The 18,676-nt window shown below is 36.1% G+C and overlaps 1 pseudogene; it reads right to left on the bottom strand.

Annotated features, from left to right (window-relative positions):
• Positions 1-13,708: 13,708 nt before the first annotated feature.
• LOC125861333 (uncharacterized) lies at positions 13,709-16,324 on the bottom strand (annotated as a pseudogene).
• Positions 16,325-18,676: the final 2,352 nt, after the last annotated feature.

The raw sequence follows: 18,676 nt of genomic DNA, 5'->3' as shown, positions 1-18,676 counted from the left end.
GCATCCAAATCTGGAACATGTTAGCCTGATTTAAGGGAGTGCATAGGGTTGTGTTTATTGCACTTGTGTAGCATTGTACCATCTTGTCGTGCTCTTCCACTTCTTCCAAAGGATTCCAAACTGTTCCCTTTCTTTTCTTTGACAAGGCATGAGCATAAGCCATGTAAAACTCTCTGACCCATAATAAGACATATGGGTTACGAGGTCTTGTGAAATTGAAAGGTATCCCAAATTTATGGGTAGTCGCTTAGAATACCGTATGTGGTTAGTTGTCTCTTATCTAGAATGGTATGCTCTCAAGCTACCTTGACCCTATTAAGGCTTCTTACAACGATTACCTGGAGAACTCTTGATGTCGGTGCTTGAGTAGATAGGTGTCACCAGTTTGGACTGTATGTTTGTTCTTACGACGATTACCTGGAGAACTCTTGATGTTTGCTCTTTTTCTTGCAACCCTCTTTTAGGTTGCTCACTCGCACGCGTAGAAGAGCACAGAGTGGGTGGTTGTAGATGGGTAGCCTCAAATGGATCGTTCATTATTATGCCCTATTGCTTCTTTTGTGGAGGAGGAAGATGAGACTCTCTACCAGGTTCTATATCTAAAGTCACTACCGACATTCTTTTAGTTATAGTCATATTTGTAGAGACCAATTTCAAACATAGAATCGGTGAAGGTTAGTTGAAATCAAACTCAATTGAAAGGAAAGTTCAAAAATTGTTCTGAGGCTTGCCTACTGAGAAGGCAGGCCACCTAACAAGATAGGTGAGCTCCAATGAGCTCGTTGAATCAGAAAGTATCAAAAATAAAATATTTATGGCATATTAGGCTGATTCGATTCCAACTCGGTAATTCACCTAGTTGGTTTTGGAAGGCTAAGACAAGTCCGCCAAAACTGATAGTGTAAAATTAAAAGAACTAGGTATCAAGGGCGATGTTCACTCCCACTTGGTGATTTGTCAAGTGGGTTCAGCGAACTAAAACAAGATTGCCGAATGGAACAGTACCCAAGGTAACATATTCACTTAAGAAGGCGAGATGTGGCTTACTTGGTGATTCACCTAAATGCCTTGGCGAGCTAAGGCAAGTCCGCCGAACAGGTGTGTTCAGCCCAATGCCTATTTTCACATATTAAACCAATATACACAACAATATCTAGTTCCCCCTTAACTTTACAATCTACCCACATGCTTTTCTACTCATGGGTACTCAGATCTGCCCCAAAATTTACAAAATATTGCTCAAATTGAAGATTTGCTATTAGGAAATTCACCACTCTATCTATCATTGGGAAATAGCATGCAATCGGGTCATTACTGGGCTAATAAGACTTTACCCATATCAAATTCAACCAAGACCCAACAATATTTACCAGTAAATTTTAACAAGAAAACCAACACATTCATGTTTAGCAATTTAGGCACAAACATAATCAATCAACTCCTAGGTAGAGTTCATTATGATCATTTTAGCAGGACCAAATGAAATCAACTAAAAGCATGCATATCATTGCCTAATGCACATACATAAAACACATTTTTAGCTCAAATCATAAGATAGACATCGAATATCAACCTCAAATAGAAGCAAAATGCGAGAACACAGGAGGTTAGGGATTGGATCAACTGATCTCGAAAGATAATGCACTCCACGAACTTAAAAATCACACAAAAATGTCTCTTACACACTCAAAAATGTTATTGCAAGTGAAATGGAGGAAAGGGTCTCAGTGTTGGCAAATGTTTTCATTTAGAAAATGAAAACAACCTTTCCGTTCTTATAGAAGGCACATTCAGTGTCATGACTAATGTCACCGAGTATGTTCGGCGGATCACCAACTAGAGTGGAAGCTCGCTAAGAAGCCTGAACGAATACCAAACTTGAAAGGTGATTTAGCAAATTAAACTCGATAGAGTCCGCATACTATACTTTGGCGGATCACCTTTTTGAGCTTAGATTGCCCAAATTGACAGTACACTTTTTTCAATTTTCCAGCTCAGAAGGTGGACAAGAATAAGTTCGCACAGTACCTTCGGTGGATCACCATTATAGTTTTGGCATCCCCTATTGTTCCCCTCGCAACACTTTGACTTCTTTTCAAGCTGAACTCACAACATACATTATTGAAAGCAATTAAATAAAAGTAAAGACTTAGGTTCCCTCCTAAGAAATGCCTTATTTAACGTCGTGGCATGACATAGTTCTCATTTCCTCAATATTAATTTTTAGGATTTGGGACAGTGTCGCTAGGCATTGGTCTTTTTTTCCTAGGAATGAGATAAGTGGTGATCTGACATTTTTGAGTTTTCAACTGTTTGATAGACACCAAATGAGAGGTCACCATTTGAGATAAGGTGGAGAAGTCATTTTTTCAACTCTTTCAACACATTGTCCGATCCTTCAACCTTGTTAAAGATCCTTGTGAGCATTTCCTGGGTTTGGTTTCCTTTTGGATCAGCTGGTTGTTTTGGTCGTAGACAATATGAGGAGGAATATATCTCTCGTTTCAATGTCCCTATCTCTCCAATTTCCACTTCTCCAATCCTTCCAACCGTTATCTCGCACCTTGTTCTAACCTTGATTCCCACCTTATCATTGGTAATTGGGTTGAGAACCCCCCATTTGGTTTTCCAAGTATTAAACTTCTTCATTATATAATGTCTCAAACTTGGCATCATTCGGGAGCTTCCCACTACTTGTTCCAACTGCATTCACCGATTTAAGTCCACCTCTCATGACATGTTTAGATAAGAAATCAAGTTGGGTCATCATTTTAGCCATGTTTTCATCTTGTTCATTGTATTTTTCGATTTGTTCTTTGCTCATGCTCAGTTGTAGAGTAGAGACTTGGTATTCTCTAGTATTCCATGATCGGTTAACCTTTATCATGTCGTCTAGCAATAATGTTGCTACCTCTTACGGTTGTCTCATTAATCCTTCTTGGACCAACTAATCAGCCACATCTTTATTAATTGAACCAAGGCTACAATAGAAGTATTGCAACAATATATTGTCTGAAACACCCAGTATTGGACGTTGCAAGAGTATTTTCTTGAACCGCAACAAAGTCTTTTGTAGAGGTTCACCTCCAATTCACTAAATTAGATTTGGATTCGAAGTTTAACCATCTTTGTGGGAGGAAAGAATCTCTCCAAGAAAGCTTCATTCAACTCCTCCCAAGAAGTGATAGAGTCATTTGACAATTCCGCCAACCATCTTGTAGCTTCACCCATCAAAGAGAATGAGTGTTTTATTTATAAATAAAATTTAGACTGGTTTTATGAGTCACCACTTAATTTTTAAAGAGAAATCAAGAAAAACTATTTTCTCAAAAGATCAAAAGAGTAAATCTAATGAAAATATTTAAAGGGGGTTCAGGGTTCATATTAACATTTCGGGAAGGACTTGAAAGCACCCGAAATGTCCGCTAACACGCGGTTATTCGGTAATCAACTATTTGACTCATTGATTTTAGAATAAAAGCTTGATTAGTTTAAGACTTGGAATTAATTTTTAGGAGGAAGGTAAATAGTATAAGGGATTACTTAAGAAACATATTTCAAAGTAATTTAAGTAGTAAAATAAGTAAAATCATTTAATTTTTAGAAAATCTCAAAATGACTATCTCTTGGGGAAATGGAATTAGGGAAACCTTAGAATTAACTACAATAAACAATTAGACAAATACGAAACAGATAAAATAAAGAGAGAGAGAGTATGTTTTGGGCACAAGTCTGGTTTTCTGTCCGCCTGGACTCGGGCATGATTTCTGCTTTTTGGGGCCAAAGGCCCAACACTTGGTACCTGTCCTAAATTAACACAATAATAATCAAGATAAATGGTCTTTTGGCCCAATAATTACACAAAATACAGAACTGGAAATTTAAGTGGGCTTTTGGCCCCATTCCGCTTCTCGTGGTTGTTGCGGGCATTTCATTCTTAGACTTTTTAAGTCCAAAAGTGTTACTTCTAGCCATTTGGGACTACTGCTGCTACCCGCTACTTGGACTTGGACTCTAAAATTTATCATTTTCAGCTTCTCTTTCCACGGCTTTTGTAGAGGTTGACTCGAAAGGGAAAAGAATGCAAGAGATGGTTGGAGTCCAATTGGACTCGAGCAAATACTGCATGTGAAACAGAGAAAAATGGACAAAAGTTAGCACACATAAATAGCAAACAACATTAAGTTTTTAAAACTTTTAAACATTGGGATGCAGCTAAATAAAGATACTATGAGGGGCGTTTGGGTAATTTGGCAATGCAGCTTGGTAACTTGATTGAGCATTTCGGTAATTTGGCAATGGAGCTTGGTAATTTGGATGATTTGGTGGTGGAGCTTGGTGATCTGGTTGGATGAAGTGAGGATTTTGTGGAGCTAAAGGGTAGGTTTTGAATGGTAAAGGCTTTCGAACATTGAGACCAGCTTGCCTCTTTGATTTTTGGCTTGATTCAAATGAAATAGAGGAAACATCTTCCCTTTTCCTCCTCAGTGGTCCCGAGGGTTCATCTTGGGGAGTTATTCAGATGATTTTTCCAGTCTTGAGACCGTCTTCAATAGCTTCACCAATTTTGACTATCTCACTGAACTTTCCTCCTAAAATGAGCAACATCTTATTGTAGTACTCCGGCTCTTGAATGTGCACGAAGACTTCAATAATTTCTTTCTCGGTCATGGGAGGTCTAACCTTTGTAGCCTCTCTTTTCCAACGATAGGCATATTCTCGATAGCTTTCAGTAGAATTTTGTTTGATTCTCTCCAAAGAGTATCGATCAGGAATAAACTCTACATTGTAGCCAAACCTTTCAATGAAATCTTTAGCCAAAGCGTTCCAACTTGGCCAGTGCTTGGTTTCTTTAGAAATAAACAATTCCAATGCTTCTCCTTTTATACTTCGACTAAAGAGTCGCATCAACAAAGCCTCATCTTTCCCAATTCCAATGATTTGATCACAATAAGCCCTCAAATGAGTCAAAGGATTCTCAACTCCACTAAATGCTTCAAATTTTGGTACTTTAAAACCTTCTGGAAGCTCCAATTGTGGATGAATGCACAAATCTTCATAATTCAACCCTGCAATGTCTGTGGTGTATCGAAAGTCCTTCATTGCATTCATAACTTCCTCTCTAATGCTCTTGCACTCCTTCTCCTTATTGTCATAATGACCAGATTCAAAATATGGGGTAAAGGGAGGGTACAATTCAGGTGACATTGAAAGATGAAATGCGGTTTTTAGAGGTATGGGTTGAGTGGTAGGTGGGTTTTGGACAATTTGAGTAGTGATTTGATGGATCGGAGGAGAATTTTTGAAAACGTTGGTATTTGGATTTTGAGGAGTAGGTAACTTTTGGTGTGAGGAGCTAGCATGGTGTGGATTAGGGGTGATTAAGTCGATGAAGGGAGGTTTTGGAATCGTAGCGGTGGTTGAATTGTTTGGAAAACATTCGGATGTTGGATCCGAAGTAGGAAAATGGAGTGGAGGCCTTTCACTTTCTGGAGTAGGAGTGTTGGCAATGATAGCTAGATTTGTCAAGTCTCGGGTCTTGTCCATTTCAGCAATCTGTTAGAACAATTATGCAATCAACTTGTTCTGTTCAGCAATGATAGGGTTATTCATAGTAATTTTGATCAAATTAGTGTTATCAACATTGTCAACCACTTTTTCTTTGCCTTTTGACAAATATTGGTTGGTGAAGGAATCTTTGGGGTCTTTGGACCTTGTGAAGTACGGATGTTCAGCCATTTTCTCAACACAGATCAAATTTTAGTACCTGACAAAGAAAAACAACTCAAAGACAAAATGTGTTAGTCTGTGTTGATGATAAATAATACACAATATCACACACATTATCGTAAACACATAAGAGTTGCTTTATCTGAAGATAACCTAGCCCACATATATATCGAGAAATGACTAAATAGACAAAAAATTGTCTATTTGATTTTTAGCTTAGTGAATCAGAAATGTCGACTTGAGTCGGGACAAAGTCGATTGTATCTTTAATTGATATACTTCTGATTTTCGATTGAGATGAAATTTGAATCTCATTGGAAGAGTTGAAAAGATAAAATTTCTCAAAATAGGGACCTAGCCTTGAAAGGCTGCCTACGTATCTCACGAGGGACAATTCAGGTCCTACGTAGTTCGAATTCCTTGAATCTCTTTTTGAGTTGAGATGGCAGATTGACCCTTTTCCCGAGATGAGAAAGTAGGATTTAGAATTTGAAAGTGAAGTATGATTTTGTTGGGAAACTAAAGACTCGAAGAGTATTTGAACGCACTTTTGATAGTGATTTGATATTTATGCTTAAGGGGGTTCTAGAGAAATTTTCAAAAGGAGTGAGCTAGAGCATCTCCAAATAAAACAACATATTCAGACAAACAGTTAATCATGTAGCAAACAAAAATATTGCGCGTTTTTAACAGATATGTGACCCTTTTATGCTCAGGGTAGGCCTAACGATTTGAGGGATGTATACGTCATTTGCAACATTCCTTTGCCCCAAAACCCAAATTTATACAAACTTTATAAGTAAACTGAATGGGGATACATAGTAGGGAAATGAGATACAAATAATTAATCCCACGCAGGAGTACAACCCTAAACTATATATGCCTCCATGGAAGGTCCTTCAAACTTGATTTCTTCTCACCTCCAAATGCCAACACCTTTGGATGGATTAGTAGCTAGTAAAACTCTTTCTACTAAAATAGGCTATAATCTACTTCTTACCCCAAGGAACAATTGTCTTTTCAAACACGTATACATCCTTCAATTTTAACACATAAATATGATCGTCCGTTTAGGCAGTGGGCCGTTTTGGACTCAAGGTGGTCTCACTAATGGACCCAACACACCTTTGGTGTTGGGTCATCTTAGTTCAATACACTAAAATGGATTTGGTTTCGCTCTACACTAGTTGACTAAGAGTTGGTTTAAAGACAAGACCTGGTTACCCGAGTTGGACAAACTACGGGGTGAAGTATAATAAACGACGTTGGATGACTACAAGCCAACTATTCGTTTATCACTTCCAAAGAATTCAACTTGTGTTTTTCTGAAGGACAGCCGTGGTAAGCCACGTAACCGCTTTTTTTCCTAATGCAATCTATTTTGCCATTTGGCGGAATCGGATGCCATGAATGTCGCAATTTATAATTTACAAAAATTGAAACAAGTAAGCGATTAAACAAATAGCCAAATAAGTTAATCTTAAGGTTAGAACCCTTTCAAGTCCCCAATGGAGTCGCCATTCTATTTTATTTAAAAATAGAATTTAGACTGGTTTTAAGAGTCACCACTTAATTTTTAAAGAAAAATCAAGAAAACTATNAGCTTCTCTTTCCATGGCTTTTGTTGAGGTTGACTCGAAAGGGAGAAGAATGCAAAAGATGGTTGGAGTCCAATTAGACTCGATCAAATATCGCATGTGAAACAGAGAAAAATGGACAAAAGTTAGCACACGTAAATAGCAAACAACATTAAGTTTTTAAAACATTTAAACATTGGGATGCAGCTAAATAAAGATACTATGAGTACGAGGAACAAAGGAATAAATCCAAAGCTATTACTAAGTATAATCTTCCAAAATGAAAATTAACAAAGAAGCTAACTGGTCGCTGGACCATTTGATTTTGATCTTAAACCACCGTAAAGGCATACTTATAATGATTAAGAATACATTAAACAATAATCTTAACCATCGTCAGCTAAATAAAAATAAAGGTAGAGACTTCTCAATTTCAGCTTGGTCTTCACCTCTAATAAATTCAAGCTAAATAAAAGAATTACTTCTAGCAGATACAAACTTATTGCTCAAGGAAACAAATTGACATTGATATGAAATCAATACGAAACAACACAAAATCAAGGGAAAAAAGTAAACAAAGCTAAATTTCTATGATTTTCAGTCCAAAAACTCCAGCCAAAACAATGTGGAGGAGTTTCTGATGTAACACTTAAAGATTGTGACTCATTGAGACCAAATTAACGACACCAGTTCATGATTCATTCATCAAAATAAAAGATTATATTATAAAGTAGCAGCTGATTAAATAGGATACTCAAATTCTAACATGAGGCAAGATCGATTTCATTTAAAGCAATACGTGACTAAACAAATACTCACATTCAAACACAAGGCGAGTGCAAAAGAGGAAAAGAAATTGAAAGAACGAAAAGATACAGGTAAGTAAGAGTAATTTTCGATTTAACTTTGAATCACTGCCTAAGAAAAAATGGTAGAAGAATACCAAAGAAAAGCACATGAGACAACTAGAAAGATTCGTTTTGCACTCAGCTAATCCAAAATGAGAAAATACAACATGAAATATTTGAACTGTGAGAAGTTCATGAGATCGGACATGCTCACAAATAAAAGCTAAACTAACTCCAAAATAGAATTTATTCACATATAATACTCATAAACCAGATTTTGACATACGGGGTTAAAATAAAGCTCACACATAAACAAAATATACACAAAGGGAAGAACATATCATCGACATAACATATAGGAGGACTGGAAATCAAACAAATCTGAGGAAGACATTACCTCTTTCGGGGCAGCGAACTTGAAACAAAACGATGAGCTAGAAGTGAACTATTCCACCACATAAACACGAACCGGACAGCAAGCGAGAGGCCTTTCTTTCTCTTTTGTATTTCGTATAGCCTATAGCTATTTTTCTGTGTTCTTTTATTTCTCCCTTTAGAATTGCCAACAATTTTTCCAACCTTTCCCTCTGTTTTTCCCAATCAGTTGCTTTTTTAACAATGAATAAATGGGTGGTTTAAATAAGAGAAAGATAGGGCACGACTTTTTTGGGGGGAATTCGGATGAGAAATGGCCTATTTCAAAATTCAAACCTCCAAAAAATCCTTTCACCATTAAGGATAAACATCCTTTCTTATCAAGTTTCGTCCCATTTCGAAAGAGGAAATGGGACAGCCGCGTGCTGCTGCTACTGTACGGAGGATAAGGGAGAGAGAGAGAAAATGACATAGCCGAGTTGGGCTGGACGTTGCTGGATTTCGCTATGGCTTTGGGTCGCAATTTGAGGTTCTGGGTTTGGTCGTTGTACATGTTCTGCTGGAAGAAGAAGAAAATGTATAGGGGGCTGGGTCGGTTTGGTATTATATTAGTGTTGGGTCTGGGTTATTTTTTGGAATTGTTGTGTAGTAATGTGGGCTGTGAATGGGTTGATTGTTAGAGTTGTAATTGGGAATAGGCTGGCCATTAAGGGGAATTGGGCTGGTCACGGGAATGGAAAAAAAGGTCCAATATTTGGCCTTTTAAATTGAATAGGATAGAGTTGGATTTAAGGTTTGGTCATATGAGTCTAAATCTTAGCCAATTGGAAATTAAAAAATATAGCCGACCTTAGTTAATTAGGATAGGCTCGGCAAGTAGTCAAATAAGATGAATTAATACAATTAATTTACGATCTTCTTAATTTTAATGAGATAAAAATAGCCAACCTACTTATGAAATAATTAATTCGAAAATATAAACTAATACTAAGTGAGGTAATTAACAAAACACTTAAAAAAGTAAAATCTTTTTTAAATGATTTTTTGAATGCTCGTAAGAAATATAACAATTACGTACAAATATTATATAATAGATATATATATTTTTTTTATTTTTTTTTAAATTATAAAAATGACTAAAATTGCTTCAAAATTTAATTTTTTTTTTTGAATTTTGTAAAACTTGAATTTTGTAAAAACAAATTATTCTAAATCATTAAAAATCAAGAAGCTCGAAAATTAATTTTATCGGGGAGGGTCAAAATTAGGTGTCAACAACAGGAATAACCTCAACCTCATTGACTCTTTTGAGATGTTTTTATAACACAAACGGCCCACACACCTCCACAAAATTTTGAAGGTGTTTACAGGAGCTCTCATGAGCTAAACCCCCAAACATTCCTCGTAGTTGGAGCAATTATAGCATTGTTCTGGTTACATGAAAAATTGACTTCCCGGCAGTGGGAGGTATCCAGATGGTTCTTGTCATTTGAATGATGTTCACATTTATATCATTCAAATCACCATTGATGTCATTTTGCCTGTAGTAACTATAGTTGTTACTACCATGGTCACTCATGCCTTAAACCTACGAATTGCCAAACCACAACACCAAGTAACAATCTACTACAACTAAATAAATTTACAAACTAATTTCTCAAATGGAATTTCTAGCCTTCACTTCCCAGCAGCGGCGCCATTTTTGATAATGCTCAAACTACTCTTCAAAATCCATTAAAAGAGTAAGCAATCATCGTCAATAAAAATACCCAACAAAGAGCCAGGGTACAATCCCATAGAGAATGATGCAGAGCTAGGAAATCTATCAGGAAATATGGAATGTAAATTCATTCATTTGCAGCAATAAAACAGGTGGGTGGATCATTCCACCAAATTTAATAAAAGGATTTTGTTGTCACAAGTCGCAATTAAACCAAGATTTCAGAAATTCAAAATAAGTAACAAGTGACCTAGGGGTGAGGGAACTGGAAATTGATGTCACATAGGGGCAATTGTGTTGCTCTATAGTGATGAACATTCATGGATAGACTGAGTCTTCTTCAATGACAGTATGACACTAATCCTCTTTCGATCTCATAGCATCATATCATAGAATTCACTACAACAAAATATATTTATAGCTACGAAATCTAAACCACAGATGTAAAAATTGTAGCTATTACCTAGTAATAGTAAAAAAAAATTGAATTTCATAGCTATTTATAAATTCGTAAAAATATTTAGCCACAAAAATTTAATCGACAAAGCCTACTCTTTATTTTTGCTGCAATTGCCAACAATTGTGGTAATAATTTCCTAAGTAGCTACAACTTTATTGCTACAATTAAAGTTTGTGGCTGATCATAAGTTGTTGCGACACTATAAAAGTTATTGTAGCAATAGTAACCTTTTAGCTACAATAAACTATTAAAACAAAATATTGTGGTTGAATGGATATTTTTGCTTCAAGTTATAAAAATATCGTTGCAATAGATAATTGTATAGACATATTTTTTTCTATAACAAAATTTCATAGTTACTTATCAGTTATTGCCACGAGTTGACATTTATTGTTAGTAATAGTAACCTTTTAGCCACAATGAATTATTTAAAACAAAATATTGTAGCTAAATAACCATTTTTGCTTCAAGTTACAACAAAAATTGTGGCAATAGTTAAATGATATAGCCAGAGATATTTTGTTGGAGTAAAAATTTGTAGCTTATTATTAATTTATGTCACGTATTAAAACTTGTTGTAGCAATAGATAGTGACCTTTTATTCGCGCTTCACATTTTTTTCAGCATTAAATCTCTTTTTGTTTCCATTAAAATCCCCTTTCTCTTTCTTAATTCTGAATCCATAGTTCGCTTTGTCATTTGTACCTCTTTTTTCATATTTTCATGTCATTAGTTCCAGAACTTGGTCTTCTTATAGATCTAGTTCTTTTCCACCTCAACTCGAATCGTTTTTGTGGTGAGATTTGGTTTTCCAAAGGAAAGTAAAAATGGTGAGAATATATGTTGGAATGCTAGGGTTTTTACTCCGATTGATGCGTGACAACCAGAGAACAGGACTAGAGACGACGCCGGAGAAACAAAAAGTCCATCCCCACGCTCAACTCCTGACTCATCATCCACAACCTCTGACTCTTACTCATTTCGGCTTAACTTTCAAAGAATCCTTCCCAAAAACCCCAACTCCATTAAAACGCTTCTTCACTAAGCACCAAGAATTATGAGTTACCACAGTAGAATCCAAAAAAGGACTGAAAGAAGACACGCCATGTCTATGAAGAACATGAAAATGGAATTTTGCATTGGAGAAAGGAAGAGATAAAAGAGGGGTAGCAGTGGGTCTTCGAGAATGTTTGACCAAAGGATTGGTATGGTATATGGAGGAAACTCCTAAAATGGAAAAAAAGGAGGCCATGACAGAAAGGGATAAGGAGATAGAAGTAATGGATAAGGGTGGGAAGCTTTATAGTGTATGAATGCATAGGAGAAGACGACCAGAGTAGAAGCTGCAGAAGACACCGGAGAGAGAGGTTTGAAATTTTTAATGTATTTTTTTAAAAAAATTTATAACTTTGTGTATTTCTTTATATGATTAAGATCATTCAGTACATTGGTTTTACTTGAACCATATTTACGTCAAAAGACATTTTGAAACTAGAGTTATTCTAGTCTTCTATATCTAGAATTTCAATAGTTTCTGCATAGTGCGACTGTATACACCAAAACTAAAGAGCAAAATACAATTCATCTTCATCTGTTGGATATATTTGCTCATATTTTCAAAACATCTGGAATTCCTCTCTCTCCGTATTGTCCACCATATACAAATTAGAACTATTCACCATCTTCCTCTATCTCTAATCTCCAAACCTGCCTTTCCCAACTTGCTAGAGTTTTAGAAATATTTCCAGGCATTATTAATGTGATACTTCTAAATGCAAGGAACATCCTCCATACTTGACTAGTTATTTTGCAGTGGAGGAAAAGATGATTAACTGTTTCTGTAGTTTCCCCACATAGGCAGCATATGGGACATATAGTAATCCCTCTTTTCATCAAGTTGTCTTGAGTGAGAATTCTTTCTATTGCCAAAATCCAGACAAAACATGAAACTTATATCTTATCTTAGCCTTTCAAATGTGCTTCAAAGGCCATTTAATCATTTGATGATTGGTTTTGTTCATATGTTTGTAAGCAGGATTCACTTTGTAAGCACCACTGTTGTGTCCATTCCACCATAATCAGTCTACTACTTGTAAACCTCCAAAAGTTCCCAGCAAATTGAAGAAAGAAATCACCCTACTAACCTCCCAGTCATTAAACCTTCTTCTGAAGGTAATAGCCCAACCTTGGTTTGACCACTGTTCTTCTACTGTATTATGTTGATGAAGTACAAGACTGTTGATGTTAGGGAATTTCTCTTGTAAACTCTTTGTCCCTACCATACATCCTTCTAGAAAATAGTTTTACTACCATCTTCAACTTTAATGGTGCTTCTATTTTTAAGCATTCTTGTAAACTCTTTGTCCCTACCATACATCCTTCTAGAAAATAGTTTTACTACCATCTTCAACTTTAATGGTGCTTCTATTATTAAGTAAAGGCCATAAGACCCTGTTAGATCTCCATAAACTAACCCCATAAGGAGTGTTGATCTCCTTTGTCATCCATTTGTCCTCTTCCTCATACTTTGCCTTGATAGACCTTACCCATAACATTTGGTCTTCTTGTGTTGATCTCCAAAGCCATTTTCTAAAACTTTAGATCTCTGAGTCCCAATCCCGCCTTCTTCTTACGCATTGTTAAAGACTTTCATTTCACCAAGTAGAAACCTTTCATCTCCTTATTTCCTTGCCACAAGAAATACCATCTAATGTTGTCTAGTATTTTAGTAACACTTACTGGGATTGGAAATAAGGACATCATGTAAGAGAGGAGGGCATCTAACACAGAGTTGATGAGTTTGACTCTTCCACCTAGTGACAAGTATGTTGAGGAATAAAAACACAAGTATGGTGAGAAACACAAACTATGTTATTCCATTTTATTATAGTTTAGGGGTAATAAGACCCTAGTTAAGTTATGGGTCGCAAGAATTTCGAGTATAGTTCGGTGGGTACTTGTGCCTTATCCCTTTTATCTTTGATAAAGGAGTGATAGTTCACAAATTATTAATCTCAAAAACACAAACTAAATAAGAGAAGTAACGCAGAAGTAGGTTTTCATGTAAACACTTTACAACAACCAAAAGTCTTACTGGACAATTGGATGCACCCTCTGTGTACTCTTTTGCTGCTTGAGGAATCTCATTGCTGACATTGGCTTCATTTAGGGAGTTGTGCTAAAGAAATAATACAAGTCAGATACCACTGATATAATCTTATCCAATACTTTATAAGACCACGCATATCAAAACTGCATAAACTAACCTCTAATGTTGTAGAGCCACCCCCCTTTTCTTGTTGGTTTTCATTATTAAAAGACTGTTTTTGCTTAGATAATTCATCAGTCCCAATATTCAGCATATGTTGTATTGCTTAGACCACTCAAGCCATCTTTACCACCAGCATCCTCATTCCCTTGCAATGTTTTATTGGATCCATCATTCAAATAGGCCAAACTTGAAGTCTGATGTTTTGAGCCTAATACCTAAAGATAGACCCAATCAAATAGAAGGCTATTTATGTTTATGATTACTTGGTGCAAATACAAACAATTGGACTTTCTAGAATAGACAGACTATTCTTTTTGTCTCTTTATTTCATGAAATATATTCTGGTTCTATCTCATGTACTTCATATGGGTTTCCCCTATTCTCTCTCAATTTCCTGTTTGATTCTTGGTATTTGCATATTTCAAGAAAATCAACATATACAATTTGTGGGACAGCAATACTTGAACAACCAGTATTTTTATTTGCTTGGCTAAATCAATGCAAACTAGAATGTTGAGCTTACGAATGAAAGTTGACCATAGTGATATAAACTTATTAATGTAAAATGGGACAACAAAAAAATGCATCACAATTATATTTCCTTGTTCTCGCTTCCCTTCCCACCTCTCCCCTCCCACAAAGAGAACCACCAAAGAAATGCTCTTTCTGAAAATGATCTAACCTCTCAACACTGCAAGCACCTTGACATCTGGGCTCAAAAATTGATGAATTCTCTATTGAGAAAATGATTTGGTATCTCAAAAAGAATTACTTTGTTATTAGTAATTGTATAGCCTTGTTCACCATCCTTCTTTGAATACTCTTAATTGACTATTATGTTTTATCACAATTCCTAATATTACTCATATGAGTAATAGACGTTTTCCTCTATAATTATTGTCATTAATATGACATTACTGTTGAAGCAAATTTATTGGCATTATATCTAATAGACAAGGCTTTGTGGCTAATGGGTTTCTGATTATGAGTAATTTTGTGACCATTGGAGTTCTTTTCATATTGGTAATATTTTTTATTTCATTTTTATGACAGGGGAAACCACATTCGCTATCCTTTGGGTGACCATTGGGTAAAAATTCCGCTCCTATGCAATAGCTCGCAAACCACACATGAGAGGTAACCCTTAGTGGTAATATATTAAAACATAAATTCTTCTTCTAATAGTAGTGTTTGTTGGATTCTTTTACAAATTGAATCTTTGTCAGTTTCTCTGCTCCTAATTTTATACTAAATAATTTTGTTGAATCCTAGGATACACCTATATTAGGTGAAATATCCTTAAGGACAATGTCTTTCGACACGGCTCAAGCTATGAGAATTCTTTATAAGTGTTAAGTATTTTCAATATGATTTCCAACACTCTCGACGGACAAAACAAGCACTCAATCAGTTAACCCTAACTAACTAGGTCGACAATATGAATTCCCTAAGTGTTCCACTCTTTCAGAGCATATTTCACACTAATTTCTACAATACATAATGCAAACCTAACAATACATACAATGTCTTGAAAAAACATATGGAATAAGAGTAAATTACCTAAGCCTCCACCAGTTTATTAGAAGATTCACTAGGCTTACCACCTGCAGACAAAACAATGGATGGAAGCATATTAATATTTCATCGACGAAATTGAAAAATGACCAGACTATAATCCCTTTGTGCCTGCTTCGTGTTCAATATAATAATTGAATGCCGAACGAGACCCCTATAATCCTTAAACCACTAACTCCACCCTTTCTTACCAACTCCACTACACACAAGACAAAAAATATGCCTACCACTCTCACTGTTCTTCTCATAATACTCTCTCAATCCACTATCTTCCTCAAACAACTTCACAAAAAATTTTCATGTTTTTCTCTACCTTTTCCACTTCCATAACATCATCATTCTCAACCTCATACATATCTTCGTCATCATCATCAATTAGTACTTCAAGTACTCCTATACCACCTTCACGCCCATTGCAGAGCCCGGTTCCCAACAACAGTAGCCAATTCTTTAGTAGTGGGCAAAAAGGGTTGGGAATTTCATTGTGCACTGAAAGTGGGCCAGCCGGATTCAATGACCGAGGCAAATCCAGGAGATTTGGAAAAATCCATTAAACACTAGAATCTATTATAGCTTTCTTCAACCTTTTCGATTTATGCTCATTCTGTTTCTTGAACTAGGTAGAACTGGAGGGTTGTAGACTCATTGAGGTTTGGGCGTGGAGATTGGGATGGACATGGGGGGAACTTGATTCTATAAAGAATGGAGGTAGAGAACTTCTTGTATTAATCTTTGCTTATCATTACAATTCATTGGAAAGCGTGACATTCTTGAACTATTTGAGCATAAGGGTTTTGGTTGCTACTATAAAAATGTCACATTTTCTAATGAATCGTTACGATGAGCAGAGACTAATACAAGATGTTCACTACCTCCATTATTTATGGAATCAAGGTCTCTCCAACCCCACCCCATGTCTATGCCAATATTCACCTCGAAACCCCAGTGAGTCTACAACCCTCCGATTCTACCCAGTTCCAGAAACAAAATGAGTAGAAATCGAAAAGGCTAAAGGAAGATATAATAGATTCTGGTGTTGAATGGGTTTTTCCAATTCTTCTGAATTGGCTCCGGTCACTGAATCCGGCTGGCCTTGTTTCACTGCACAACCAATTTTGCAACCCTATTTTCCCACTACTGAAGAATTGTCTAGTGTTGATAGGAACCGAGCTCAGCAACGGGCGTCGAAGGCGGTGCCAAAGTATTTGAAGTACTAATTGATGATGATGATGAGGATATGTATGAGGTTGAGGATGATGATATTATGGAAGTGGAAAAAGGGGAGAAGTATTTGAAACTTTTTCGCGAAGTTGTTTGAGGAGGATTGTGGATTGAAAGAGTATTATGAGAAGAACACTAAGAGTGGTGGGGGTATTTTTTTTTCTTGTGTGTAGTGGGGTTGGTAAGAAAGGGTGGAGTTAGAAGTTAAACAATTGTGTGGGTTCGACATTCAATAACTATATTGAACACGAAGAAGGCACATAGGCCTTATGCTCAAGAGCTGAGAATGACGATTACAGACTGTAGATCCCATCCGTAGAATTTATATTAAATTTTAAGGCTCAAAATCTTATCCTACGGGTCAGAACTACGACCCATAGAAGTTTTTACGGACCGTAGATCCAATCCGTAGAATTTATATTGAAGTTTAAGGCTCAAAAACTTATTCTACCGGTCCAAACTACGGCCCATAAAAGGTTCTATGACCCGTAGATGGGTTTGTAGGAATTGCCCCCAAAATTTTACTCTCTGAAGTTCTTCCGCGACTTGAAAGTACTATGACCCGTAGAAGGGTTTCGTAGTTCACTGCTTTAGAAAACTCTATTGTGGTACTCTCTAGTAAAACAACCACAACTCTTTACTTCAAACTCAAAATGAGGCAAAATGTATTGCGTTGGAAAGAGGACTCATAGACCTTTGAGTTGATAGGGTATAGACCACTTAGTTCATTATGTGCTGAGATATTTGATCATTTGAAGTTGACCAAAGTAGAATCTTACATCAAAACTTACTCGGTAAGGAAGCTTTCCACTCAACTTTGTGCTAGGGGATTCTAGTGACCTTAATTTATATCAAAATTCATTCACACTCTAAATAATTGACCTAATCATCTAAGAATAATTTAAGAATCGCCCGATACGACTTTTTTACAAATAAAGAATGGTTCAGGTCTTAGCTTGGAAATTTTTGGGGTGTTACAATCTTTCTGTTACCATTTAATTTGAACTGACCGCGACATCAATATGATCCGTAGTTCTGCTTTCAGACTTTTATTTTCAATTTTAAAAATAATGGTACATGCAAGAGAGAGTGAAACTTGTACTCAATAATCTGGTGCATAAAGTCTAATAAATTACACTTCAATAAGCTAAGGTGTAACACCCCAGAAATTTTTTGAACTAAGACTCGAACCATTCTTTGTAGTAGTGAGTGATATTTTACCAAGGAATTAAACTTTGCCTAAGTGTTAAGGTCACTAGATGTAGAACCTTGAGTTTGAACAAGAACTAAAGAGAGTTCATTCAAGTCATTCCTAAGTTTTTCTTAAAGTTTAGGGTCAACTTAAAATAACCCTAAATCCTAGTACAAGATGAGTTAGGTGAGCTACAAGATAGATAATGAAATATATTCTAGTCCTCTTTCCAATGCCACCAAGTTTGCTCAGTTTCGAGTTCGTATGAGGGAGATATGTCCATTCGAAGTTGGACTATCTAGATATGGAAAGTTAAAACCGGATTTTAGAGGGGTATTTTCATCTTTTCCTTACCCAATAAGATTTAATTCATTTTTAGTAAGGTTTTAAGGGTCTAATCCTATTAGGTTCAGTTTTGTAATCCTAATATACGCCTAGGGTTTTAGTTGAAAGTTCAAGAAGAGAAAAGAAGAGAAAATAGGAGAGGATCAAAGCATTCGACGAGAGTCTTGCATTGTGTTGCGGATTTTCGCCATGGGTTTAATACCTAAGAGGTATGTAAGCTTCCATAGTGTTGGGTTCGTTCACCCACGCGTCAATCATGTTATTTTCAGGGTTAAATTCGTTCTATAAAGATGAAGGTTTGATGTTCTTTAATTGTGTTCTTCAAATTAGCTTTCGCTATTGAGTTTAGATGAGATTTATGA

Source organism: Solanum stenotomum, chromosome 4, assembly GCF_019186545.1.
Source record: "Solanum stenotomum isolate F172 chromosome 4, ASM1918654v1, whole genome shotgun sequence".
NCBI lineage: Eukaryota > Viridiplantae > Streptophyta > Magnoliopsida > Solanales > Solanaceae > Solanum > Solanum stenotomum.
The sequence above is the reverse complement of the archived record's forward strand: the minus strand, read 5'-3'. Positions and strand labels throughout refer to the sequence as shown.